This window comes from Lolium perenne, chromosome 6, assembly GCF_019359855.2.
Source record: "Lolium perenne isolate Kyuss_39 chromosome 6, Kyuss_2.0, whole genome shotgun sequence".
In the NCBI taxonomy this organism is placed as follows: domain Eukaryota; kingdom Viridiplantae; phylum Streptophyta; class Magnoliopsida; order Poales; family Poaceae; genus Lolium; species Lolium perenne.
In genome coordinates this window covers 185199049-185226353 of record NC_067249.2, presented here as the reverse complement: position 1 = coordinate 185226353, position 27305 = coordinate 185199049, and positions in this window count along the sequence as shown.

Below are 27305 nucleotides of genomic sequence, written 5' to 3'. Positions count from 1 at the left end.
GTAGTTTACGGGATGCGCCTGAACCTCTCGTCCTGGAGCTCCGGATATGCGTACTCCGTACGTTTCACATATGCTGCAATTGGTCGGTCGGATGGCTTCGATATTGCTTCATACAGTCGAACACCAAATTGTCGAATCATATATCAGCGTTCGGATTTGATCTGTTGTATTCCATCACCAATCCATCCCGAGGACAGAAACACTAATATTCACAACCGGGGATTAACAAGCTCAATATATATAATCAAAAGGACACATATTTTCCCAAACTTACGTGAAGACTGTGAAGACTGCACGTACCGATATGATCCTCGGCTTCGGTCGTCAAGGAATGGCGGCGACCGACGCGAAGGCCTCTGGCTCGCGTTCCTGCTACACCACAGCATCACGGAGCAATGTCCAGCGCGCGGCACAATCGCAGTTTTTTCAACGTGCCAAGGGAACATCTGACATGTCAGTGGCTCTAGCTTAGCCAATGCGAGCTGGGACGGCATGGCCTTGACCTCAAGGAACAGAGGCGCATGGTATCATGGTGGCGTGGCTTCGAACTCGATCCATGCAAGCAGGCATCCCTAACGAGATTCATGTCGGTGGTGGACAAACCCATCGAGCTGACGACAATGGTGCTGATAATCGTGCATTGTAGACCCCACTACAACATATAATCATCATGCAATAACGATCTCTTTGGTGGGCCTTCCTTTGCGACAATTGAAATGATTCTCTTTCATGTAATCCATCTTTTTAGCAATTCATGCAAGGGTTCATTAATTTAGTGTATTTTCGTGAAATTTAGCAAGTGATTTTCTGCAGAAACTAAGTGGGGAGTTCTTTCTTTTTGTTACTTATGTGAGGATCATTCTATAGGAGGACATCATCTCAGAGAATAAAAATTTAGTGAAAACCAACATACTTGAAAAAAATTAGGGTATACTTCAAACATATTGATTATTTTAGACCCGTTGCAACGCACGGGCACTTTTGCTAGTAGACACTAAAGAATGAGCCCGTAGACAACCTTGATTCACACTCAATCTTGCATGCTCGGCACGGCTCCATATCCTAATAGGCAAAAAACTTAGATATGGAAATACACTCTCAAGACTAAGAGCATCTCTAGCAGAGCCCGAAAAAACGCAAACTGAAAAGCGCGAGTTCAGTTCACCGAAAACGCAACTTCTGTCCAATTTCGCAGTGCCGTAGAATAGAACCCGTAAAACGAAACTGAAAACTGGAATTCGAATTGGCGCGGGTAAGTTGAAGGCGATGATCATAGTTCATACATGAAATAGATGCGTCAATTGCGCATCGATACATACATACTGCGGGGAATTGACATTATACTAGTACACCGGCAACCTAACCTAGCTAAAATGAGCAAAATGCGGCCTACTAGCTATGGCGCGCGCGGCGGTGCCGGTGCTGGCGGAGATCAACGGCGGCGTGCAGACTTCACGCCTCGTCCCTGTCAAGCTCGACTATTTCGAGCATGACGTTGCGGACGCGGGCCTCCCGGCGGGCCGCCTCGTACCCCCGTACCTGGCGGACGGCGTCAGCTTCTTCACGGCGGAAGCGGGCCCTCGCCTCCGCCTCGCTGATGGCGATCGTCTGCGCCATCACCGCGTCCTCCTCATCGCTACCGTGGACGTAGTCCCCGGCCGACAAGGTTGGAGAGCGCGCGGGGACGAGGCCGTCCTCCTCGTCGCTCGGCGCCACGGGCAGCCGCGGAGCGCGGCTGGACTGCCCGGAGGAGGAGCTCTCCCCCTGGTTGGCATAGCGGGCGAGCTTCCCTGGGGGCGTGAGCCCCCAGTTGGTCCACCGGCGAGCGCTACGCTTGCGCGCGCCCTCGCTGCGGTTCCACTTCCGCCGCTCCGCCTCGCTGCGGAAGAAGGCGGACACGGCGGCGAATCGCCGCCGCCCAAACCTGCGGCTCCTCCACGGGAGGCCATCGCGCGGCGGTGGGTGGGTGATTGGTGGCTGTTCCGTCGTCGATTGCTCGTCGGAGCGGGGGTCTGGCGGCGGCGGAGGGAGAGGAGACGACGGAGGGGAGTAGGGTTTGCGAACCGAACTCCCCTCCGTGATCCCTTTTAATAGGGGCCGTGCGGTGAAATGTTCGGGCCCCTGAACTCCGTATTCGGGCCGGCCCACTTTTTCGGGCGCTGATCTGCGCCAGTTTCGGCCCGAACGCGTAAATCCGCCGGAAAAGTTCGGTTCCGGCGGGATTTACGGGCTCTGTTAGAGTTGCTCTAATAGACAATAGCACCCCAATGAATACAAAGGTTGGTGGTAGCATATCTAACATGTGATGTTCCTGCTCCCCGGTAAGATTGCATCTTTGGAAGATAATTGTAAATTTAAGTGGGTCTTCTTCACCATCGCCAACATAGATAACACTTATCCTCGGCACTTCAATCAAGGAAAATATAGCTTTTCTCCACTGGTGACACCGTTTTGTGCAATGAACCGTTTCCATCCCTCACCTCTAATGCGGGTCCTCGTTTGCCCTTTCTCCACATCAAAGTCATATGTCTTCCCAAGTGCCTTAAAGCTCGCATACTCACTGGAGTTTGTTCATTGAAAAATAACCTTGTGTTACATGGTATAATGTGTGCACAAAAAACATAAACATATATTAAACAGATGATAAAAATACTAGAAGAAAAATCAAAAGTGGCGCTAAATAGTGAGCCCGTCAAAGTTTGTTATCACGAAATCTTCAAACTCCTCACGCATATAGAAACTAAATAATGAGCCCATCGACAAGTTTGATTCATTCTCACATACTTGGCATGGCTCCATATCCTATCAGACAAAAAACTTGATATGGAACTACACTCTCAAGAATAACAGACTATATGTATCAACAAATAACAGCTAAAATTAATACTTAATAGAACTGACAATCAACGTTTCCCAAAATCGTTGGAGCCCATTTTGAATTTGCAAAAAATAGGGCTATATTACACATTTCATTTTCTACACTACAAATTTCTTCAACTAATTAAATCAACTATCCAATTATTAGCACATCTGGACTATCAATCATCCAAATCACTAGCATGGATCTTTGATGTCTACGCACGCTTCTATTCCTGTAGATAGTGTTGGGCCTCCAACAGCAGAGGTTTGTAGAACATCAGCTATTTTCCCTTAAGTGAATCACCCAAGCTTTATCGAACTCAGGGAGGTAGAGGTCAAAGATATCCCTCTCAAGCAACCCTGCAATTACGATACAAGAAGTCTCTTGTGTCCCCAACACACCTAATACACTTGTCAGATGTATAGGTGCACTAGTTCGGCGAAGAGATAATAAGATGCAAGTGATATGGATGAATATGACTGGTAATAACAATCTGAAATAAATATGGCAGCAAGTAAACATGCAGTAGAACAGTAAATAAACGGTGATTCGGTATTTGAAAACAAGGACTAGGGATCATACTTTCACTAGTGGACACTCTCAACAATTATCACATAACTAAATAAATAAATGCTACTTTCTCTACACTCTCTTGTTGGATAACAAACACCATTCATTGTGTAGGGCTATAAAAGCACACCTCAAGCCGGAGTAAACAAGCTCCACAACATCCGGAGTTCATATTTAAATAACCTCTAGAGTGCATAATAGACCGTTGCAATTTAGACCGAGTACTAACATAACATACACACTGTCAACAATAGCTATGAAAGGGGGAATAGATCGCATCAATAATATCATAGTAATAGTTAACTTCATAATCTACAAGAGATTACAATCATAACCTACGCTAAGTACTACATGATGCACATACTGTCAACTTTACATCATGGAGGAGGAATAGATTACTTTAATAACATCACTAGAGTAGCACATAGATTAATAGTGATACAAAGCTCATGATCACATAAAGATCACATGGGAGAGAGATGAACCACATAGCTACCGGTAGAGCCCTCAGCCTCGGTGGAGAACTACTCCCTCCTCATCATGGGAGACAGTGATGGCGATGAAGATGGCGGTGATGTCGATGGAGATGACTCCGGGGGCAATTCCCCGTCCCGTCGGCGTGCCGGAACAGAGACTTCTGTCCCCCGAAATGGAGTTTCGCGATGGCGGCGGCGCCCCTGGAGTCTTTCTGGAGTTTCGTCAATTGGTATCGAGTTTTTTGGTCGCGAGGGACTTTATAGGCGAAGAGGCGGAGTCGGAAGGGCCACGGGGCCCCCTCCCCATAGGCTGGCGCGGCCAGGGGGCCACCCGCGCCGCCATATGGTGTGGGCCCCCTGCTGCCCGCCTCCGACTCTCCTTCGGTGTTCTGGAACCTTCCGGGGAAAATAAGATATTTGGTCTTTGTTTCGTCGAATTCCAAGAATATTGCCCGAACAGCCTTTCTGGAACCAAAAACAACAGAAAACAGGAACTGACACTTCGGCATCTTGTTAATAGGTTAGTTCCGGAAAACGCATAAAAACATTATAAAGTGTGAGCAAAACATGTAGGTATTGTTATAAAACTAGCATGGAACATCAGAAATTATAGATACGTTGGAGACGTATGAAGCATCCCCAAGCTTAGTTCCTACTCTCCCTCGAGTAGGTAAACGATAAAAAGAATAATTTCTGTAGTGACATGCTACTTACATAATCTTGATCATACTATTGCAAAGCATATGAAATGAATGAAGTGAATCAAGGCAACGATCTATAGTTTGCTAACAAATAGATAACATATAGCAAAACTTTTCATGAATAGTACTTTCAAGACAAGCATCAAAAAGTCTTGCATAAGAGTTAACTCATAAAGCAATAAATTCAAAGTAAAGGCATTGAAGCAACACAAAGGAAGATTTAGTTTCAGCAATTGCTTTCAACTTTCAACATGCATATCTCATGGATAATTGTCAACGCAAAGTAATATGATGAGTGCAAATAAGCAAGTATGTAAGAATCAATGCACAAAGTTGACACAAGTGTTTGCTTCTAAGACGGAAAGAAGTAGGTAAACTGACTCAACATAAAGTAAAAGAATGGCCCTTCGCAGAGGAAAGCAGGGATAAAATCATGTGCTAGAGCTTTTCAAGTTTTGAAATCATATAGAGAGCATAAAAGTAAAGTTTTGAGAGGTGTTTGTTGTTGTCAACGAATGGTAGTGGGCACTCTAACCCCCTCATCAAACAGACTTTCAAAGAGCGGCTCCCATGAAGGACGTTATCTCTACCAGCAAGGTAGATCATCCCTCTTCTCTTTTGTTTACACATGTACTTTAGTTTTATTTATGGATGACACTCCTCCCAACCTTTTGCTTTCACAAGCCATGGCTAACCGAATCCTCGGGTGCCTTCCAACATTTCACATTCCATGGAGGAGTGTCTATTTGTTTACACATGTATTTTAGTTTTATTTAGAGATGACACTCCTCCCAACCTTTTGCTTACACAAGCCATGGCTAACCGAATCCTCGGGTGCCTTCCAACATTCACATACCATTAAGGAGTGTCTATTTGCGAGATTAAGTTGCTTACTGATGAATCAGAGCAAAACATGTGAAGAGAATTATTAATGAAAGTTAATTAATTGGGGCTGGGAACCCCATTGCCAACTCTTTTTGCAAAATTATTGGATAAGCGGATGAAGCCACTAGTCCATTGGTGAAAGTCTGCCCAACAAGATTGAAAGATAAAACACCACATACTTCCTCATGAGCTATAAAACATTGACACAAATAAGAGATAATAACTTTTTAATTGTTTAAAGGTAGCACATGAAGTATTTACTTGGAATGGTAGAAAAATACCATGTAGTAGGTAGGTATGGTGGACACAAATGGCATAGGTTTTGGCTCAAGGATTTGGATGCACGAGAAGTATTCCCTCTCAGTACAAGGCTTTGGCTAGCAAGGTTGTTTGAAGCAAACGCAAGTATGAACCGGTACAACAAAACTTACATAAGAACATATTGCAAGCATTATAAGACTCTACACTGTCTTCATTGTTGTTCAAACACCTCTCCAGAAAATATCTAGACTTTAGAGAGACCAATCATGCAAACCAAATGTCAACAAGCTCTATGGTAGTTCTTCATTAATAGGTGCAAAGTACATGATGCAAGAGCTTAAACATGATCTATTTGAGCACAACAATTGCCAAGTATCAAATTATTCAAGACATTATACCAATTACCATATGAAGCATTTTCTGTTTCCAACCATATAACAATGAACGCAGCAGTTTCAACCTTCGCCATGAACATTAAAAGTAAAGCTAAGAACACCAGTGTTTATATGCAACAGCGGAGCGTGTCTCTCTCCCACACAAAGAATGCTAGGATCCGATTTTATTCAAACAAAAACAAAAACAAAAACATACATACGCTCCAAGTAAAGCACATAAGATGTGACCGAATAAAAATATAGTTTCACTAGAAGTGATCTGATAAGTTGTTGGTGAAGAAGGGGATGCCTTGGGTATCCCCAAGCTTAGACGCTTGAGTCTTCTTGAAATATACAGGGATGAACCACGGGGGCATCCCCAAGCTTAGACTTTTCACTCTTCTTGATCATATATCATCCTCCTCTCTTGATCCTTGAAAACTCCCTCCACACCAAACTCAAAACAAACTCATTAGAGGGTTAGTGCATAATCAAAAATTCACATTTTAAGAGGTAACACAATCATTCTTAACACTTCTGGACATTTCCCAAAGCTACTGAAAGTTAATGGAACAAAGAAATCCATCCAACATAGCAAAAGAGGCAATGCGAAATAAAAGGCAGAATCTGTTAAAACAGAACAGTCCGTAAAGACGAATTTTTTAGAGGCACTTAACTCGCTCAGATGAAAATGCTCAAATTTAATGAAAGTTGCGTACATATCTTAGGATCACTCACGTAAATTGGAAGATTTTTGTGAGTTACCTACAGGGAGACCTACTCAAATTCGTGACAGCAAGAAATCTGTTTCTGCGCAGTAATCCAAATCTAGTATCAACCTTACTATCAAAGACTTTACTTGACACAACAATGCAATAAAATAAAGATAAGGAGAGGTTGCTACAGTAGTAACAACTTCCAAGACACAACAAAACAGTAGCAAAATAAAAACATGGGTTATTTCCCAAGAAGTGCTTTCTTTATAGCCATTAAGATGGGCTCAACAATTTTAATGATGCTCACATAAGGATGAGAGTTGAAGCAAAAAGAGCATCAAAAAGCAAGTATGAAATAAATTTAAGCCTAACCCACTTCCTATGCATAGGAATCTTTTACACAAATAAATTAATGAGGAGCAAAGTGACAAGCATAGGAAGATAAAACATGAGTAACTTCAAGATTCTCAACATAAAGAGGGGAAACTTAATATTATTAAGATGCATATAACCATGTTTCCCTCTCTCATAATAACTTTCAGTAGCATCATTGATGAAATCCACAATATAACCATCACTTAAAACATTCTTATCATGGTTCATATGCATAAAAGTATCATTAATTTTGGCATAAGAAGAATTCTTCTCATTAATAGTAATTGGAGCAGGGTCATTATCAAGAATTTGAACATGGCAAACAAGTTGCATACTAAGGGAATTGTTTTTGGCAATCCCATCATAACTATGACAAGTTTCATAAGGGTAATTATAACCTATGTCATAGCATTCTTTATAATAATTGTCAAAGATTGGAGGCATAGTGTCATCATAAGAAATAGAATAGTTATCCTCCACAGTATGTTCATCTGTAACCATACCATCATCGTTACTAGAAGGAGATGTATCAAACATATAATCATCAGTAGCAAAAGGATTTTCAAACACCTCATCCCCAAGCTTAGAGCTTTCTATATCATTATGGGAAGAAGCATGGATAATACTAATACTATGGCAATTATTAACATCATCATTTTCAGAATTAGTTTCCCAGAGATTTTCAATATCAAAAGTAGTGTGCTCTTCTAAATCATGAACAGTAATGTAGGTAAAGGGCATAGAAAGATCATTGTACTCAGATTCATTATCATAATAATCATTAGGAGCAACATACTTACGGTTACCTATCATTATCGCATACACGCGGGGATACGCCGTTACCTCTTTCTTTTTATTTCTCCTTTTCTTCTTCTTCTTCTTCATTCCCTTCTTCTTGTTCCCTTCTTTAAGAGGAAGAGGCTTGAAGAGAGGCTCCTCCACATAACCTGATTTATTTCCGGAAACAATAGAAGAAACTTGGGAGGGTTCCTCCTTTTCATTAATAAGTTTAAAACACACAGTGGTCCTATCATATTTTGGCAAAGTGTCACCTTCTAAAATATTTTGTATGTAAGTATTTGTATGGCAATTATCAATGCAATAAGAAAGACACCCATGCAGGACACTATTAATATCAAGATCATTCATATCTAACAAAGAAATTTTTCTTGATAACTCTTCACACCCCAAAAATAAAGTAAGTTCATCATGCTGATTGGGAAGGATTTCATCATCACAATACAAATTTGCAACACTCATGGGGTTCGAATTATCGTTGGAGGAGCATTGAAAATTAAAATGGCCCACTCTATGGCAAAGTTCACAAATAAAAGGATAGAGGGCACAAACTTTTTCACCAAGATCATCTAGAGCCCTAAACCACTTTCTAGTTTTTTCATTCCTATGATGGATACAATATTCATCTTCGATTTGATTCATTCCACAAGGTCTATGCATTCCACAAAAATTAACATGCTTATAGGAAATAACATTCTCAGGAGTTTGAGCATGTTCATTGCAATCATTAACAACAATTTCATTTTCCATGCAAGTGTCTTTGAAAGGTTCATGATACGTGTACCAATTTTCTTTAGGAACATTAACATGAGAAGCAAAGGCTCTATAGCAATCGACCATAATTTGAGGATCATGACCATATTTAGCACTAAGCTCTTGAAAATCAGCGGTTTGAGCGAAAGACTTAATGCATTCATATTCATATTTTATATCTGATTCTTTACCTTTGTCGTTCTCCCAATCTTCATTTTTCTCCTGAATTCTTTCAAGAAGATCCCATCTAGCTTCAACCTCCTTGCTTGTGAAAGATCCCGCCAAACAGGCATCTAGATAGTCCTTGTGGTGTCCTGAAAGCCTTGTATAAAAATTATTAATAATAACATTACGGGGGAGCTCATGAATGGGACATTTGAGCATTAGTGACTTCAATCTCCCCCATGCTTGGGAAATACTCTCTCCATCACGAGGATAAAAGTCATAAATGTAATTCCTATCAATATGCACTTCATGAGGAGGATAAAATTTAGAATAAAGGAGAGGTACAATTTCCTCCCAACCAAGAGATCGACCATTCTTCAACATCTTATACCATTCCGCAGCTTTACCAGACAGCGACATAGAGAATATTTTCTTCCTCACTTCATCCATAGAGATACCTGCACACTTGAATAACCCGCATAATTCATGCAAAAACAGTAAATGATCTCCAGGATGGACAGTTCCATCCCCTTCATAGCGGTTATCCATAACACGTTCAATAATTTTCTTGGGTATCTTGAAAGGAATACTTTCAGTAGGTGGATTTAAAATATCACAAGCATCATTAGAGTTATCGCATATGGGAGATAAAGTATTATCAGAGCAAATTTTCTCCCCTAAAGATGGGAAGGTAAAAAGATCATAAAAACTAGCTTCCCCAAGCTAAGACTTCTCCATAGCATTAGCAGTAATTGCGTTCATACTTATAACATTGCTGCTAGCATGCAAATAAGGTTCCATAGGTTTTTTAATTTTCGCATCACACAATTCATGTCTTAACTCAGGAAATAGATTAAAAAGCTCACTGTTGTTTTCCATTATGTCTAACTAGTGAAAAAATAAAAACAAGAAACAAAAAGATGCAATTGCAGGATCTAAAGGAAATAGCTTCGAGCACTCACACACCGGCAACAGTGCTAGGAAATAGCTTAGTAGTCGGAGGATGTGAATACCTTTTACCTTACCTCCCTGGCAACGGCGCCAGAAAATAGCTTGATGTCTACGCACGCTTCTATTCCTGTAGACAGTGTTGGGCCTACAAGAGCAGAGGTTTGTAGAACAGCAACAAGTTTCCCTTAAGTGAATCACCCAAGGTTTATCGAACTCGGGGAGGTAGAGGTCAAATATATCCCTCTCAAGCAACCCTGTAATTATGATACAAGAAGTCTCTTGTGTCCCCAACACACCTAATACACTTGTCAGATGTATAGGTGCACTAGTTCGGCGAAGAGATAATAAGATGCAAGTGATATGGATGAATATGAATGGTAATAACTGTAACATCCCAAAAATTTCAAAACAAACAAAATGAATTTCCCTTGTTCCAAATTTTGGAACCAACAAAAACTTTTATTAAATTAAGTTTGATACATAGTGATCTTGCTTAATTCTGGTGCTTTTGCCATGATTGTTTAATTAGTATGTGAAATACTCTTAAACCCTAAACCTCACACCCCTTTTTACCCTCTAAGTTAAAATAAAATAAAAAGAATTTAAATAAGAAAAAAGCCTATGTGCCTATGGCTATTTTTGTAAAACTTTACCCTAGGCCTTTCCACTTTATTTAGAGGATTGGAAAACCTTCATAAACCTTACCTAGTGCTTATCAAGCCAAATTCAAGGTGAAACCAAAGAAGATAAAAAGAAACTAAAAATGCCATTGAGGCATATGAGAGTAAATAGCAAATTTGTGAATTTGAGGATCTTGACCCTAGGACTTGTTGTGAATGGTTGGATCACTCCTCTATACCATTTCAACACTCAACAACATCAAATGGGGTAAGAACAATCAAATTAAAAATCAAATGAACATATGCATAGAGGCATATGTGGCACTTAGCCGTTTTACCCAAACATTGACCTATGCCTTTATACCTTTACCAAATGGTGTGAACCACCTCTAAACCTAATATCACACTAAATGGACCCTATACCTTGCCCAAGTAAAGCAAGATGAACAAAAGGAGAAAATAAGAAAAATTGGAATATCACCTCTTATGTGTTATGGCCATTTTTGCAAATCTTTGAGCTAGACCTTTTGGAATGGTTTCAATGGTTTGGAAATGTTCCTAAACTAATAAGAATCACTTTTAAGTCAAGAAAAATCAAATCAAATGGAGAGAAATGAAATAGTGAGAAATTTCCATTTTCACTCTCATACACTTTGGCCCACTTTTCAAATCTTTAACCAAGGCCAGCATGGCTTGTGCCATTGTTTGTAAAACACTTATATATCACTAACACACCCTTTTGAATCAAAGAAACCCAATTCAAAGCAAAGGAAAAAATCAAATCTCTCTCACATGTGATGATGGTCACTTGTGCCCTTTTTACTATCTTACCCACTTTGAGCCCTTTTATTAGGAGATTTTCAAACCAAACCCTAACAATTCTTTGCACCTTGTCCAAGACCTCATCAAGATGAGCAACTTTGATGTTGACCACTTTGACCAGATCTTTGACCATTGCTCAAAATAGTCAACCCAAGATGCTACTTTGAAACCAATTCTAGATTCCCTCCAAATTTAGAATCTTCACAAATCAGTTTTAAAAATCAAACCAATGCCATGAGTTGCTGCCCAACCTCATTTAGAACACCTCCATCACAAATTTTGGTCAAAAATCATCACACATGAGACCTTGACATATAATAAAAGATGATGCCATAGAGGTACAACCACTATTCCACCTACTCTCCATCACCTCACCTCTCTCTCCCTTGTGCTCATCCACACTACCTGGTGCCCAAAACATCTAGCATGACCTCACCAAGTGCATGGTCACCTCCCATCACCACCATGCCCCAAAAATCTTGTCTCATGTCACATACACTTTGAAATTCATTAGTGGTGCAAGCTCTAGTCCCCTCTACCCTGGCTAACCTTGTCAACTCACTTGGACTCACCTCACTTGACCAAGCCATGGACCCAGAGACCAAAGTTCTGCCCAAGAAATCACAACCCTTGACCATGCCGGCCCTCATGCTCACCACCTTGCCACCTCTCTCTCCCTTCACCTCAACTCTGCCCAACCATGTCCTGGAAAACCCTCACCTCACCCTTCATCTGCTGGCGCAAGCCCTGGCCCAGGAGAGGATCACACAGGCTAGGCCGTGACGTGATCACCGCGGCCAGGCTCGCCAGCCCGGGCACGAGCAGGACCACGGGCGCGCTAGTGCACCGCTCGCCTCGTCGCCTCAGACCATCTCGCGACCTCTCCTTTCACCCACTTGCTCGCCAGGACCCCAGCTAGCCCCTGGACATAGCCATGGGCTCGCCGGATCACTGTCGCCGTCGTCACGGACGACGACCGTCCGCCACAGTCCGCCAGCACCCGATGACGTTGCCGCCTGCTCCTGCCCACCCCTGACCTCTCCTGGATGCGCGTCGTGCTCACCATGACGCCAGGAACCGAGCCACACCCTCGCCAACGTCACTGCGACGCTGTAGCCTCCCCGTCGACGTCGACCTGCCCCGCGCGCCACGGCCACCCCCTCGCTCTATAAATAGAGGCCACTCCAGCCCTCAAACTCCACACCACCTCGCTCCCCTACCTCTTCTGACTCTCCTCGACCCTCTTCCCCTCCACATTGCCACCGGAGTCGCTCCAATTTCACCGGAGACCGCCGCTGCAGTAGCTCGACGGAGGAGAAGCTCTAGGCCACCTCAGCCGCTCCCTCGACCCTCCATCGACTCGCCGTCGTCTCCAACATCGTTTGCCCGCATCGCTGATACGTCTCCGACGTATCGATAATTTCTTATGTTCCATGCCACATTATTGATGTTATCTACATGTTTTATGCACACTTTATGTCATATTCGTGCATTTTCTGGAACTAACCTATTAACAAGATGCCGAAGTGCCGATTCTGTTTTCTGCTATTTTTGGTTTCAGAAATCCTAGTAAGGAAATATTCTCGGAATTGGACGAAATCAACGCCCAGGGGCCTATTTTTCCACGAAGCTTCCAGAAGTCCGAAGACGAAACGAAGTGGGGCCACAGGGTGCCCAAACCCTAGGGCGGCGCGGCCCCCCTGGCCGCGCCGGCCTATGGTGTGGGGCCCCTGTGCCCCTCCCGACTTGCCCTTCCGCCTACTTAAAGCCTCCGTGACGAAACCCCCGATCGAGAGCCACGATACGGAAAACCTTCCAGAGACGCCGCCAACGCCGATCCCATCTCGGGGGATCCAGGAGATCGCCTCCGGCACCCTGCCGGAGAGGGGAATCATCTCCCGGAGGACTCTACGCCGCCATGGTCGCCTCCGGTGTGATGAGTGAGTAGTCTACCCCTGGACTATGGGTCCATAGCAGTAGCTAGATGGTTGTCTTCTCCCCATTGTGCTATCATTGTCGGATCTTGTGAGCTGCCTAACATGATCAAGATCATCTATCTGTAATTCTATATGTTGCGTTTGTTGGGATCCGATGAATAGAGAATACTTGTTATGTTGATTATCAAAGTTATATCTACGTGTTGTTTATGATCTTGCATGCTTTCCGTTACTAGTAGATGCTCTGGCCAAGTAGATGCTTGTAACTCCAAGAGGGAGTACTTATGCTCGATAGTGGGTTCATGCCTGCATTGACACCTGGGACAGTGACAGAAAGTTCTAAGGTTGTGTTGTGATGTTGCCACTAGGGATAAAACATTGATGCTATGTCTAAGGATGTAGTTGTTGATTACATTACGCACCATACTTAATGCAATTGTCTGTTGCTTTGCAACTTAATACTGGAAGGGGTTCGGATGATAACCTGAAGGTGGACTTTTTAGGCATAGATGCAGTTGGATGACGGTCTATGTACTTTGTCGTAATGCCCAATTAAATCTCACTATAATCATCATGATATGTATGTGCATGGTCATGCTCTCTTTATTTGTCAATTGCCCAACTGTAATTTGTTCACCCAACATGCTGTTTGTCTTATGGGAGAGACACCTCTAGTGAACTGTGGACCCCGGTCCAATTCTCTTTCTTGAAATACAATCATCGCAATACTTGTTCTACTGTTTTCTGCAAACAATCATCTTCCACACAATACGGTTAATCCTTTGTTACAGCAAGCCAGTGAGATTGACAACCTCACTGTTTCGTTGGGGCAAAGTACTTTGGTTGTGTTGTGCAGGTTCCACGTTGGCGCCGGAATCCCTGGTGTTGCGCCGCACTACGTCCCGCCGCCATCAACCTTCAACGTGCTTCTTGACTCCTACTGGTTCGATAAACCTTGGTTTCTTACTGAGGGAAACTTGCTGCTGTACGCATCACACCTTCCACTTGGGGTTCCCAACGAGCGTGTGCTTTACGCGTCATCAAGCTAAATTTCTGGCGCCGTTGCCGGGGAGATCAAGACACGCTGCAAGGGGAGTCTCCACTTCTCAATCTCTTTACTTTGTTTTTGTCTTGCTTAGTTTTATTTACTACTTTGTTTGCTGCACTAAATCAAAATACAAAAAAATTAGTTGCTAGTTTTACTTTACTTGCTATCTTGTTTGCTATATCAAAAACACAAAAAAAATTAGTTACTTGCATTTACTTTATCTAGTTTGCTTTATTTTCTGTTGCTAAAATGGCCAATCCTGAAAATACTAAGTTGTGTGACTTCACAACCACAAATAATAATGATTTCTTATGCACACCTATTGCTCCACCTGCTACCACAGCAGAATTCTTTGAAATTAAACCTGCTTTACTGAATCTTGTTATGCGAGAGCAATTTTCTGGTGTTAGTTCTGATGATGCTGCTGCCCATCTTAATAATTTTGTTGAACTATGTGAAATGCAAAAATATAAAGATGTAGATGGTGACATAGGCATCCCAAATGGGCCTGCCGAAGATAGTACCCGGGGTTTACTGAAGGCCCACTACCCGAAGAATAAGAAGATTCGGGAGCCCAAGATATATCAAGGAAAGTCAAGAGTTGTAATAGGAAGTGTTATCTGTAATCTGGCGGGATGAGTTAGAAACCGTCCCGGACTCTGTAATTTGTACTACACGAATCCCTCGGCTCCACCTCCTATATAAAGGGGGAGTCGAGGGACGAGGAGATCATCGAATCATTATCTGCAAACCCTAATTTTCATAATCGTCGAGTACTTTTCGGCTGAAACCTTCGAGATCTACTTGCCCTCTACTTCTAACTAAACCCTAGCCTACAATCCATAGGCATTGACAAGTTGATACCTTGTCAATTGGCGCCGTCTGTGGGAATTAGAGGCGTAAGGATCTGATCTCGATGGCACGTTCAAGATCTTCGACATCATCAACTGCAAGCAACACAATGGATCGAGGTAAACAGATCGCTGCTGGTCTTGTCGATTTTGTTCCTCACCCACCCTCCCGTTTGGATGCATATGCGTATCTGGCGGAGCCCATGGAGATGACGTTCGGAAGGTTTCACTTTCGCATCGAGAAGGAAGGATCGTATCGTGTCGAGGTTCCGATTTCGTCGGGATCGTCGAAGGTCGATTCCGATTTTTCAAGCTATGCGTCGTCAACCGAGTCAGGAGAAGAAGAAACTTCGGCGACACGCTACATCAGCACCAGAACAAGAGAGAAACTCGCCAAGATCTTCAACGACATGTCGTTTGAGTCATCTGCGGACTCATATATAAGCGATGGCTCAAGCGATGTCGACAGCTATGACTTTATCGACAAATCTATCACAGTGGGCAAGGTCTTCATCAATCTAAACGATGATGCCACCAAACCCAACATAGATCTGAGTACAAAGTATCATCAGATTTATGCCATTGAAGATCAAGAGGAAACATCTGAGGCTTTCGACAATCTGGGAAATCCATACGTCGATCCCTCCAATCTGCGACAAGGCCTGGGCAATAAATACGTCGGGCCAGAGCCGCGAGATAGAGTCCAACTTTCACAAACAGCGTGGGACAAAGCCGCGAGAGCTATGAACGGTACAGAACCAATGGCTACCACGGCCACACCAGAGGAATTGCAAGCATATCAATATAGGCTCGCACGAGCTGCGGGGGAATTGGAAAAACAGACAGCTGAGTTGGACAGGAGAAAGGAAGCAGCCTTCGCATCCGAGCAGAGAAGGGCAGATCTGAGTCGACAATCTAGAACTTCGGGTGATAGCCACAGGGAGGCTCGGAACAGAGGAAGATCAAGGTTACAACACATACCCGAAGCAGAAAGAGAGCACTTGGTTCAAAACCTCGACATGTCCTTTATGTCGATAGACACAAGAGGAAACATTATCCCTAAGACACCAGAAGCTGGGTATATGGCGACACAAGCTTTTATCCTCGCGTCTAAACCACCTCCAGGTGATCCAAGGGAAACACTATACAATATGGCGATAGCAGGAGTTGGAGCTATGGGGACAGCGTTCGTTTCAACGCCTCCCGAAGGAACGGCAAGGCAAAATAGTCCACGACCTGCAGCAGCAACAGCGGCAGCACCTGAAGGACCAAGTGGAGCAAGAGATACAGCAGCACAAGCAAGGGTCGACAGAGCGCGGCAAAGCAGAAGGGATCATCGGCAATCTCCAGAACTTAACGACGAGGATATGTGCGGCTTACCATGCTTCACGAGGAGAGTCCGAAAAACTCGAGTCCCCTCAGGATTCAAGTTACCCGATAATTTCAAGAAGTTCGACGGCCTCCAAGATCCAGAGGATTGGCTAGTCGACTATTTGGAGACGGTGAAGCTGACAGGAGGAACCAGGGCAACAGCTATGCAAAGCATCCAGGTACATTTGAGTGGAGCCGCACGATCTTGGATAAAGAAACTCGCTCCAGGATCCATCGACAGCTGGGAAAGTTTCGAGGATGTGTTCGTCAAGAACTTCAGATCCACGTGCAAAAAACCCGCGTCGTTAGAGGAGTTGAGAGCATGTCGACAAAAGCCAGATGAGCCAATGAGAAAGTACATCCAAAGGTGGAATATCATCAAAAACTCGGCAGAAAATATATCTGACGAGAGAGCAATAGATGCGTTTGTCGCAGGAGTCAGGCGTGGAGATTTTGTCGAGGATTTGGGAAGGACCAATCCAAAGACAGTATCCGCGTTAATGGAGATAGCAAATAAATGGGCAGATGGAGAAGACGCTGTCCATAACAAACGGCACAGGTCGCCAGAGGAGGACCGTGGTCGAAACTATCAACCGAGGCGAAGATTTCCTCGGCGTGCAGAACTATGACGCTCCAGGACAAATCTCGGCAGGTTTTTGGACAAATACAGGAGGAAGCAACAGAGATGATTACCAGAGAAGCAATGAACAGCGAGGTGATAATAGGGATGATTCACGCAACAGGCAAAGTAGCGGGCCTAGGTTTCCAAGACCTTTCGTGTCCCCTGAAGAGATGATGAATGGACCGTGCCAGATGCACTTTTTCCTCGACAGCAACGGTAAAAGACAGTCAGGGCACTTGCAGAAAGACTGTCGAAATTTTCAGGCAATGTTGCGGTATGCAGAAAACGCTAACGCGCGGGCAGCACAGAGAAATCCTCGAGAACCCAGAAGCGAGATTCACTTGCCGCCTCCTCCCGCGATTACAGACGACAATCGGCATCAGCTCAGAATAGCGGCAGCACCTGCACCACCACCTTATGTTGATCCTAACTCCAATGGAGCAGTGTCGATGATTCAGAAGGGAAGGCCGTCCAATAGAGCTCAGAAAGTAATCTCACGACAGGTGTTTATGGCAGAGAAAATGCCTCCACCAACAGTTGAGTACCTTAATTGGTCAGGACAAGATATCGGCTTCACAATAGCAGATCATCCGCAGCAAGTTCCTCGACCAGGGCGCCAAGACTTATTCTCGCTGCCAGCTTATCGCGGGATTTGATGTCTCTCGAGTGTTCATAGACGGCGGCAGCAGCTTGAACCTTATGTATGCAGATACATTGAGGAAGATGAACATATCCTTAGCAAACTTGAAACCAACAGACACAAGGTTCCACGGCATCACACCGGAGAAACCAAGTTATCCATTGGGAAAGATCAATCTCGACGTTCAGTTTGGGACCCGAGAAAATTATAGAATCGAGAGGCTCGAATTTGAAGTCGTGGATTTTCCGTCGCAGTACCACGCTCTGTTGGGACGACCAGCATATGCTAGATTTATGGCGGTGCCACACTATACATACCTGTTGTGGAGGATGCCTGGACCAAAGGGACCAATCACAGTAAAAGGAAGCTTTGCCTTAGCCGATAAGTGCGACAAGGATTTCCACCGGTTGTCAGAAACTTTCGGGATGCAAGCTGAGTACTTGGCGTAAAAAGCATGACCGATTACGACGCATCGCGTACGTTGGAAGGCCAAACAAAGAATCAACTTTCGATCTTGAGAAAAATTCAAAAGAGGTGCGATTCACCCGACAGACCCGAAAAAGACGACATCTATCGCAAACGACATGGATATCGCATAGGAAAGCGCGCTCGTCGAGTTCCTCCGTGAGCACCGGAAAATCTTCGCATGGTGTCCAGGTGACATGCCAGGAGTACCTGGGAACTTGCCGAGCACCACCTAAACTTGGATCCACTAGCGAGACCAATCAAACAACCTTTGCGGCGTTTTCGGAACCAAACCGAAAAGCCATGCTGTCGAAATCAATCGACTACAAGAAGCTGGTTTTATCAAAGAGATATTCACGAAGCCACATGGGTAGCAAATCCTGTCTTTGGTGCCGAAGAAAAACACTAAGGTCCTTCGCATGTGCGTCGACTTTACGTGTCTCAATAAACATTGTCCAAAGGATCACTTTCCTCCCGAGGATCGATCAAATTATCGACTCCACGGCTGGATGTGAACGTCTTTCCTTCCTGGATGCATATTCTGGTTATAACCAGATCAGATTGAAAGAAGAAGATGAAGTAAAGACCGCGTTTATTACACCTTACGGCGTGTTTTGCTACAGAACAATGCCCTTTGGTTTAAAAAATGCGGGAGCAACATATCAGAGGATGATGCAGAAGTGTTTGGCGACACAGATCGGGAAGAACGTGCAAGTATACATTGATGATGTCGTCATAACATCAAAAAAGGGGGCAACGCTGATCGAGGATCTCAAGGAAACCTTCGGCAACCTTGATAAGTTCTGCCTCAAACTGAACCCGACGAAGTGTTCTTTCGGCGTCCCAGCAGGAGAACTTCTGGGGTTTCTAGTTTCAGCAAGAGGGATCGAAGCAAATCCCGATAAAATACAAGCTATCGTAACAATGAGGAAGCCAACAAAGTTGAAAGAAATACAACAGCTAACTGGGCGAGTCGCAACTTTGAGCAGATTCGTCGCTAGGCTGGGTGAAAAAGCGTTACCATTTTACGCTTTGATAAAGCAAGGAGATAAATTCCAGTGGAACGAAGAAGCCGACAGAGCTTTCGAGGATTTGAAGCGCACAATCTCGACACCACCAATTTTGGTGGCGCCAAAAGAAAGGGAACCTCTCCTGCTGTATATCGCAGCCACGCCCCAAGTGGTGAGCACGGTGCTAGTTGTTGAAAGGGAAGAAGAAGGAAAACTCCACGGCGTGCAGAGGCCAGTATACTTCGTCAGCGAAGTTTTATCACCCTCAAAACAAAGGTACCCTCAGTACCAAAAGATAGCATATGGAGTGTTCACAATAGCACGAAAATTGCGCCACTATTTTTCGGCACACCCGATCATAGTGGTCAATGAAGCTCCCTTGTCAAATATATTGAACAATCCAGAAGCTACGGGTCGTGTCTCCCTTTGGGGAATAGAACTTTCCCCTCGGGACATCACGTATGTAAAATGAAATGCAATCAAGTCGCAAATACTCCCGGACTTCATTGCAGAGTGGATGGAGTTGCAAAATACAGGACCTCCAGACTTGTCGAGAACCCGGACCATGAACTTTGACGGGTCCAAAAGACTAGAAGGAGCTGGCACAGGAGTAGTACTCATATCACCCGAAGGCGACAAGTTAAAGTACATCCTTCGGATGACGTTCCCTAACGCATCTAACAATGAAGCAGAATATGAGGCTCTCATACACGGGATGAAGATGGCGAAAGCTGCGGTGCAACTCGACTAAAAATCTTTGGCGACTCACGGTTGGTGGCTCAGCCAAGTTATGAACCAATGTGACGCAGTCAATGATAGCATGATGGCATACAAGGAGGTGTACAACGAGCTCGAGAAGTTGTTCGATGGATGCGAAGTAAATCATATTAGTAGATTGAGCAACGACGAAGCCGACATTCTTGCAAACATCGGGTCGCAACGCCTTGCGGTCCGCCGGTGTATTCGGGAAGAGATAACAGAGAGATCCACCAACTCGACAAAATCAAAAAAGAAGGAGAAGAAACCCTCGGGGGCTACCAAGGAAAAGCAAGAGGAAGAAGAAGAAGATCAGGACCTGGTCATGGTGATACAGATACCGTGGATGCAGCCGTACATATCATACATCCTCAGGAAAGAAATACCCGATGATCCAGTTGAGGCAAGACGAGTAATTCGACGCTCCAAAGCTTTCACGGTGGTCAAAGGAGAATTGTATAAGCGAAGTATTTCAGGCGTCTTGCAAAGGTGTGTTACACCCGAAGAAGGAAGAATAATTCTGAAGGACGTACACGAAGGAATATGTGGCCACCACGCGAGTAGTCGAGCTATTGCAGCCAAGGTCTTTCGGGCAGGATTCTACTGGTTGACAGCAATCGAGGACGCCAAGGACATAGTAAGAACTTGCGACGCGTGTCAAAGGTTTGCCGCAAAACCTCACTCTCCAGCAGCAGAGCTAGCACCAATACCATTGTCATGGCCCTTTGCTCAATGGGGACTTGATATGGTGGGCAAGTTACACAAATCCTGGCCAGGAGGAAAGGAGTACATGCTAGTAGCTGTCGACAAATTTACAAAGTGGATAGAAGCAAAGCCGATAAATTCACCAGACGGAGCATCATGATAAAATTTATAAAAGGCCTCGTCTTCAGATTTGGAGTGCCCCACAAAGCATCGTCACGGACAACGGCGTAACTTCACATCCCACGAATTCAAAGATTATTGCGAAGAGGTGGGTATCAAGTTGCACTTTGCGTCAGTTGCACATCCTCAAACCAATGGGCAAGTCGAGAAAGCCAATGGTATAATCTGCAATGGCATCAAGAAGCGCTTGTTAGAACCACTGGAAAAAGCTCGACATACCTGGCCAGAAGAACTACCAAGCGTGTTGTGGAGCATCCGAACAACACCAAACACAGCAACACAGGAAACTCCGTTTTTCCTGGTTCATGGAGCAGAAAGATTACCAATCGAGATAGAGCACAACTCTCCACGTGTCGTGGAATATGACGAAGAAGTGTCGAGAAAAGCGCTAGAAGATGACGTCGACGCACTTGATGAAGCTCGAGATGAAGTACTATCTCGGGTAACCAAATACCAACAGGACTTGAAGAATTACCACAGTCGACGTTTGCGGCCAAGATCTTTTCAGGTGGGAGACCTAGTTCTTCGGCTCATGCAAAAAAGTCATGAAAAACTCGAGTCACCGTGGCTTGGCCCTTACATTGTCACGGAAGTAATCGGAGGAGGAGCATACAGGATAAAGGACAAGAAGACAGGGGTGGAGGAGCCAAACCCCTGGAACGTGGCGCAACTCAGGCGGTTCTACGCCTAGAGTCGAAATATAGTCCTTGTAAAACTTCAATATACTGAAACGCCCGCGAGTTTTCAGACGCACTCTTTTCCTTTTTCGGGGCACCGAGTGGGGCCGGAGAAGGTTTTTAATGAGGCGGGCTCGCGGTGCTGCAATATAATAAAGATAGTATCAATATAACCTTTCTTCCTTATCGACATGATCAAAGTCTCTGCTCCGACGAATTTCAATATAGTTCATCGACAAAAGAAAAGCCTTGCCTTGGTATTAAAATACCTCGTGAGTCAATAAAAATACAAAATAGTACTCAATAAAAAAGCTCGGGGGCTCATATTCGCCATAAATATATAAATGCCTTGGTTCAAAACCTCGCAAATATACAAATATAGTAAAGAGTCACCGAGACACTCGGGGGCTAGACAAACATAGAAATATAGTGGTTGCTTCACAATATAATCATAGTCATGGGTTACAAAAAAGAAATATCTACAAGAGGAAAATAACTAGTCTTGATTCAATATGTCATCAAGGGTAATTCTGCCTTCTTCGGGAGCAGCGCCAAGAAAGTCAGCATAATGACCGTCGGCAAAAAAGTCGGCATCCATCCGAAGAAGGTCTTCAATCATTTCCTCGGCTATAGGCGAAACCTTCGTGTTAATTCGGTCGACACCAACTCTTCGACGTTTTACCTTTTGATGAACTTTCGCGACAACTTGGGTAAGATCAAGATTTGAGTGGCAGATCTGGAGCATGATAAGAGCAAATCTGGCGCCAGCTACCAGTTGAGCTTTGACAAAATCATGGATACTGCGAGCATCCTTGAATCTTTCCATCAATTCAGGAAGAGTTTTTGGTTGGACGTTCCGAGGAAACATGGAGTTGTAAACCATGGACAAGGTCTTGGTACAGAAGTCAAGAAAATCGCGAGTTTGAGAGGTGCGATCTTGAAATCTGACAATTTGGCGGGTCCTCTCTGGGGTAGCCCAAAACAAAGAACCATGGTCCAGGGAAAGGTTAACAAGGAGGTTCGTCCTAGCATTTACCCTCTCTTCCTCGGCAGCAGCATCAGTAAAGGAACCTATCAAAACAACGAAGTGGAAACCTTTAAGAGACATAGCATGAAAATGAAAGATATCGGAGGATAAAACAAGCATACCTGACATATCCGCACTGGCTTCATTCATTAATTCGAGCATGAAATTTTCTCGAGTAGTCGCCTTTTCAGCCTCGGAAGCAGCAATTTCCTTAGCAGCCACGGCCTCGCGAGCTTGCTGAAGAGCAACTTTTTCGGCTTCAGATGACTTACGAGATTGCTCCATCATCACAAGTGTTTGTTTCTTCGCATACCGAAGTTCTGTCGAAGTTCGTCCAGCTTCTTGCGACAAGGTATCTTCGACAGTGCAAGACAAAGAAAAGCTCCCCTCGAGCGAGAAGAAGAGGGCGAAATATTGGAAGGAGCGGCAGACGGAGTATAGTTATCAAATATCAACTGAAGTTTAGACAAGACAACATCAAACAACAAACAAAGATAGAGTTTTCATTGATCTCTCGGAATAATTACAAAGGCATTACAGTGGAGCTAAGGAAGTACGTGTCGCCAAATGACTACTTTGGCGACAAGAGCAAAAGAAACATAGAAAGAAAAATAAAGAGGCATGCAACTAGACCTCCGGCCTTGATGAGCTAGGAGTCGACGCTGGTTTGATCCCGAGATAGGCCAAGATCTTCTTCGTGTTGGGCTTGGCTGCCTTAATCAACGACCTCCATCTTGATTGCTCTATCTCGCTGGTGTCGCCAACTTTTGTCCAATCAATGACTGTTGATCGGCCAACCAAAGCGACAGAGTGCTTTCGACGGCAATTTTCATATTTTCTTGGCGCATCTTCGGTCCAAGGTCTTACTGATGAATTGAACATCTTGGCGAGATTAAGGAAAGTCGAGGGCTCCTCTTTCTTCGGGAAGAAGTAGGGAACAACGCCGACAATCCTGCATTAGCATTGGCCACGCCTTCACGAATTTCGGACCCATGCAGCTCCGTATAGGAAAGTGCATCAATGAGAGGGTCGTCGACAGAGTTCGACAGATCAAATTCCTGGTTTGTTTGGTCTGCCAAGGAAATAAAATGTGGGTCAAACAACAAAAACAGTGACTCTCGTAAAAATAGAAGGGATCAAAAAACTTATCGAAAGTGCGTCGACTTTGGGATTTCAGACGTTTGAGGATTCCTTGTTCACGAGAAGCTTGTGCAGCTTTGTGCTCGTCTAAGGCGATTCTGACATCCTCAAGTTTTTTCTGCAATCCCTCGACACTAGCAGCCTTTGCTCTAGCGTCATCAGCCTCGGCTTTGGCTTCACTAGCAACAAGCTCGGCTTTCTTACGAGCCGCCTCACTTTGCTCAAGTTTTTGAGCAAGCGCGTCGGCACGTTTGGTGGCCTCTGCAAGTTTCTCTGTCGAGATATAAAAAAGAGAGAGAGGAAAGATCAAAAATCGCGACAAGCAACAAGAGCAAAAAGTCAGGGAAAAACGGCAAGTATAAAAGTTGTTACCTTCGGCTCTGCTAGCATACTCACGGTACCCAATAAATTGGGACCCAATGCGGAGAAGCTCTTTGATCATGGGCTATTAAAGAAGAACACAGGAAAAGAAGCACCGACATGAAAAAGAGAGTGAAGACGTAAAAAAAAAGCAACATAGGGGAAACACAGATATCAACAAACTTACATCATCCAAGAGCAGAGTCGACGAACTGCCCAATTGAGGGGCAGGCTCAACAATCTTTTCAACCCTTGTCCTTTTTGGTGAAGGAGCAAGGGGGCTTCCTGGCGGAGTTGTGGTGACGACGTTTTGTTGAGGAGGCGAGGATTCTTCTCCTTCAACTAGCGTGTCTGAGGCAAGTACAGTATGTGACGTGCTTGTTCGAGGAGCCACGTCAACACTTGGTACTTCTTCCTCGTCATCACTGTTGGTTAAAAATCGACAGCTTAAAATCAAGACAAGATAAACATTTCGAGTACAGAAATAAGAAGAAAAGTAAAAAGGACTTACGAGCTGACGAAGGATCCAAGATAAGGATCATAAGCTGCCTTCTGACGTGAAGGATCAATTTCTTCGGCTTTGGAAGTGCCGGAATCTTCGACATCGTTCCTTTTCCTTTTGCCTCTTGGAGAGACAGCGGGGGGAGGAGATTGTGCCGACAAAGTATCTTCAGAATGACCCGCAGATTTTCGAGAATCCACGGGTTCGTTCACAAAAGATGGAGCTTCCTGATTATCATCCATGACAATGGTCCTTTCTTCGACTTCTCCATCCTCAGGAAGAGGAGGAAGGGAAGCCATAGTAGGATGGTTCTGCAAGAAAATAGCGACAAAAGAAAATTAGCGAGATACCAATACAATGAGATGCAAGGAAAAGTTTAGAACAAGACAAAAACTCGAGAAGACAAAATACCTCGGGAAGAGGATTGGAAGCACTGTATGGTTCTACTCGACAAGAGGAGGGAATAGGATCCTTCTTGGCTAGTCGAGAAACTCTTCGAACTAATTTCTCCAAGTCCTTTACGTAAAGATCGTTGGAGATTCTCATGGCGTCGTTTTCACCAGAATACGTCCAAAGGGGATTTTTGCGAGCACGAAGAGGCTGCACTCTAATCCTAAGGAAGTAGGCAGTGATTTGAACACCGAGATAGTTCTTTGCCTCGAGTATTTTGGAGCTGATGAATACGAGACATAAGAGCTTCGTCGCCTTTTCTCTTCTTCGGAAGCTTCGGCGTCCCAGAACGGCGGCGCTGGATCTTGGCACTTCCGTCGAAAGGAATTATGTTGTGCTCCACAGAGTTGGCACTTTCTTCGTGAATGTAGAGCCATCTTTTGCGCCATCCTTGGACAGAATCAGGAAACTTGACGTCGAAATAATCGACATCAGTTCGGACACAGATAACAACGCCGCCTATGTTATAGGTGGCGTTGTGAGAGCCATTACGGCGGAGGCGAGAAAATGCGTTTCCACGAGAATCCAATTAGGAGGAATTCCGAGGAAGCATTCGCAAAGTGTGATAAAAATGGAAATGTGAAGGATGGAATTGGGGGTCAACTGGTGCAGTTGAATCCCATAAACGAAAAGAAGGCCGCGGAGGAAATCATGAATTGGGGCCGACAGGCCGCGGATAAGGTGATCAACAAAACTAACCCGATACTCCATTGGAGGGTTGGGGTAGCTCTCCTCGCTAGGAAAGCGGATGGCGTCTTCTTTCTTCATGAGGCCAAGCCTCTTCAGCATATTGACATCCTGGTTGGAGATCTTGGATCTCTCCCACTCAAGATCTTCGGCGGCCATCTTGGATTCTGGCGTGCTGTGGCGAGTAAGTTGTGTGCGCGGTGGCATCAACGGCAATGGGCAAAGCAGTGATCGTGAGTGTGGAAGAACAGAGAGAGTTGGGCGCAGGGGAAGCTTTGCGAAGAGAAACAGATGTGCGGCGTAAGCGAGGGAGTGCACGGAGGTTGAAGAAAGGTTTATATAAGAATCGGGTGAAGCGATGAACCGTTGGATGAAGAAATCGTGTGGTGACAGCAAATCTTCTAGATACAAGGGTAAAAAGGTATTTTTACTGAGATAGGCGTTACTGTACGTGCGCCAGAAAAAGCGGAGGACGTGTGTCCCCCACTTGCACGACGTGTCAACATGGTGGAAACAATGGACCCACAAGGCAGAAAAATCAAGACTATAAACAGAGATGAAGCAATTTTGTTTAAGGGAAGCATGTCGACAAGAAAAATAAAAGGAGATTGGCGACAGGAGGAATTATTAAATACTTCGGGAGCCTTTGATCAAATACAAGTTTTTGCCCAAACGCTCGGGGGCTACTTCGATAAAAAGTAAAATTTCGAGTATGGCAATATAGAAATTGCGGGAGCCTACAACCAAGCACAAGTCCTTGGCTGTAGCCTCGGGGGCTACTCCCATCGGGAGCGCTGTTCGCGCACCCGAGAGATAAAAAAAGAAGAGAGAGATCATATTGGGAAATAACGACAATATAGCGACAAGGTGGACTAAAATGTTGAGCCTACAACCAAGCACAAGTTCTTGGCTGTAGCCTCGGGGGCTACTCCCATCGGGAACGCTGTTCGCGTACCCGATGAAGTTCAAAAATAAAAGATAGAAAAGCAAGAGAGTATATTTCGAGTTATAATTAACTCTACATATACTCCCATCGGGAGAGCAATATAAGTCATATTTGACTCAATAAAATGTGCCATTCCAACAGCCGGAAAAGCATTCGACAATATATTCTCAGAACGCCGAAGTTGCGATCAATTTCTGAATGCCGCAAATTTGCGAAGGTAAGACCCCAGATCCGTTCTGCTGGGCGTGGCATCGCCAAAGACTGCGCTCGTTTGCTTTTATCCGTATCAACAGATACGAAGAAAAATCCTAACGGACGCGTTAGGTACCCGATAAATTTGACTCGGGACTCGACAGAATGGTAAGACCTTAAGCGGCACCCGTCGACGTTTACACCGATATCCCGAGATCATGTCCAGGGACGTGATCTTGAAGTAGGTTTTTGCGGATTGCCACCAGAGCGGTTAACTAGTACACGATCCGTCGATGAACTAGCCCCAACTACCATTATCCTGTACAATATAGAATTTTATATGAAGAAGTATAAAAAGGTTAAAGCTTTTGAATAAAAATAAACAGTGGAGATTTTCCACGATTCTACGATT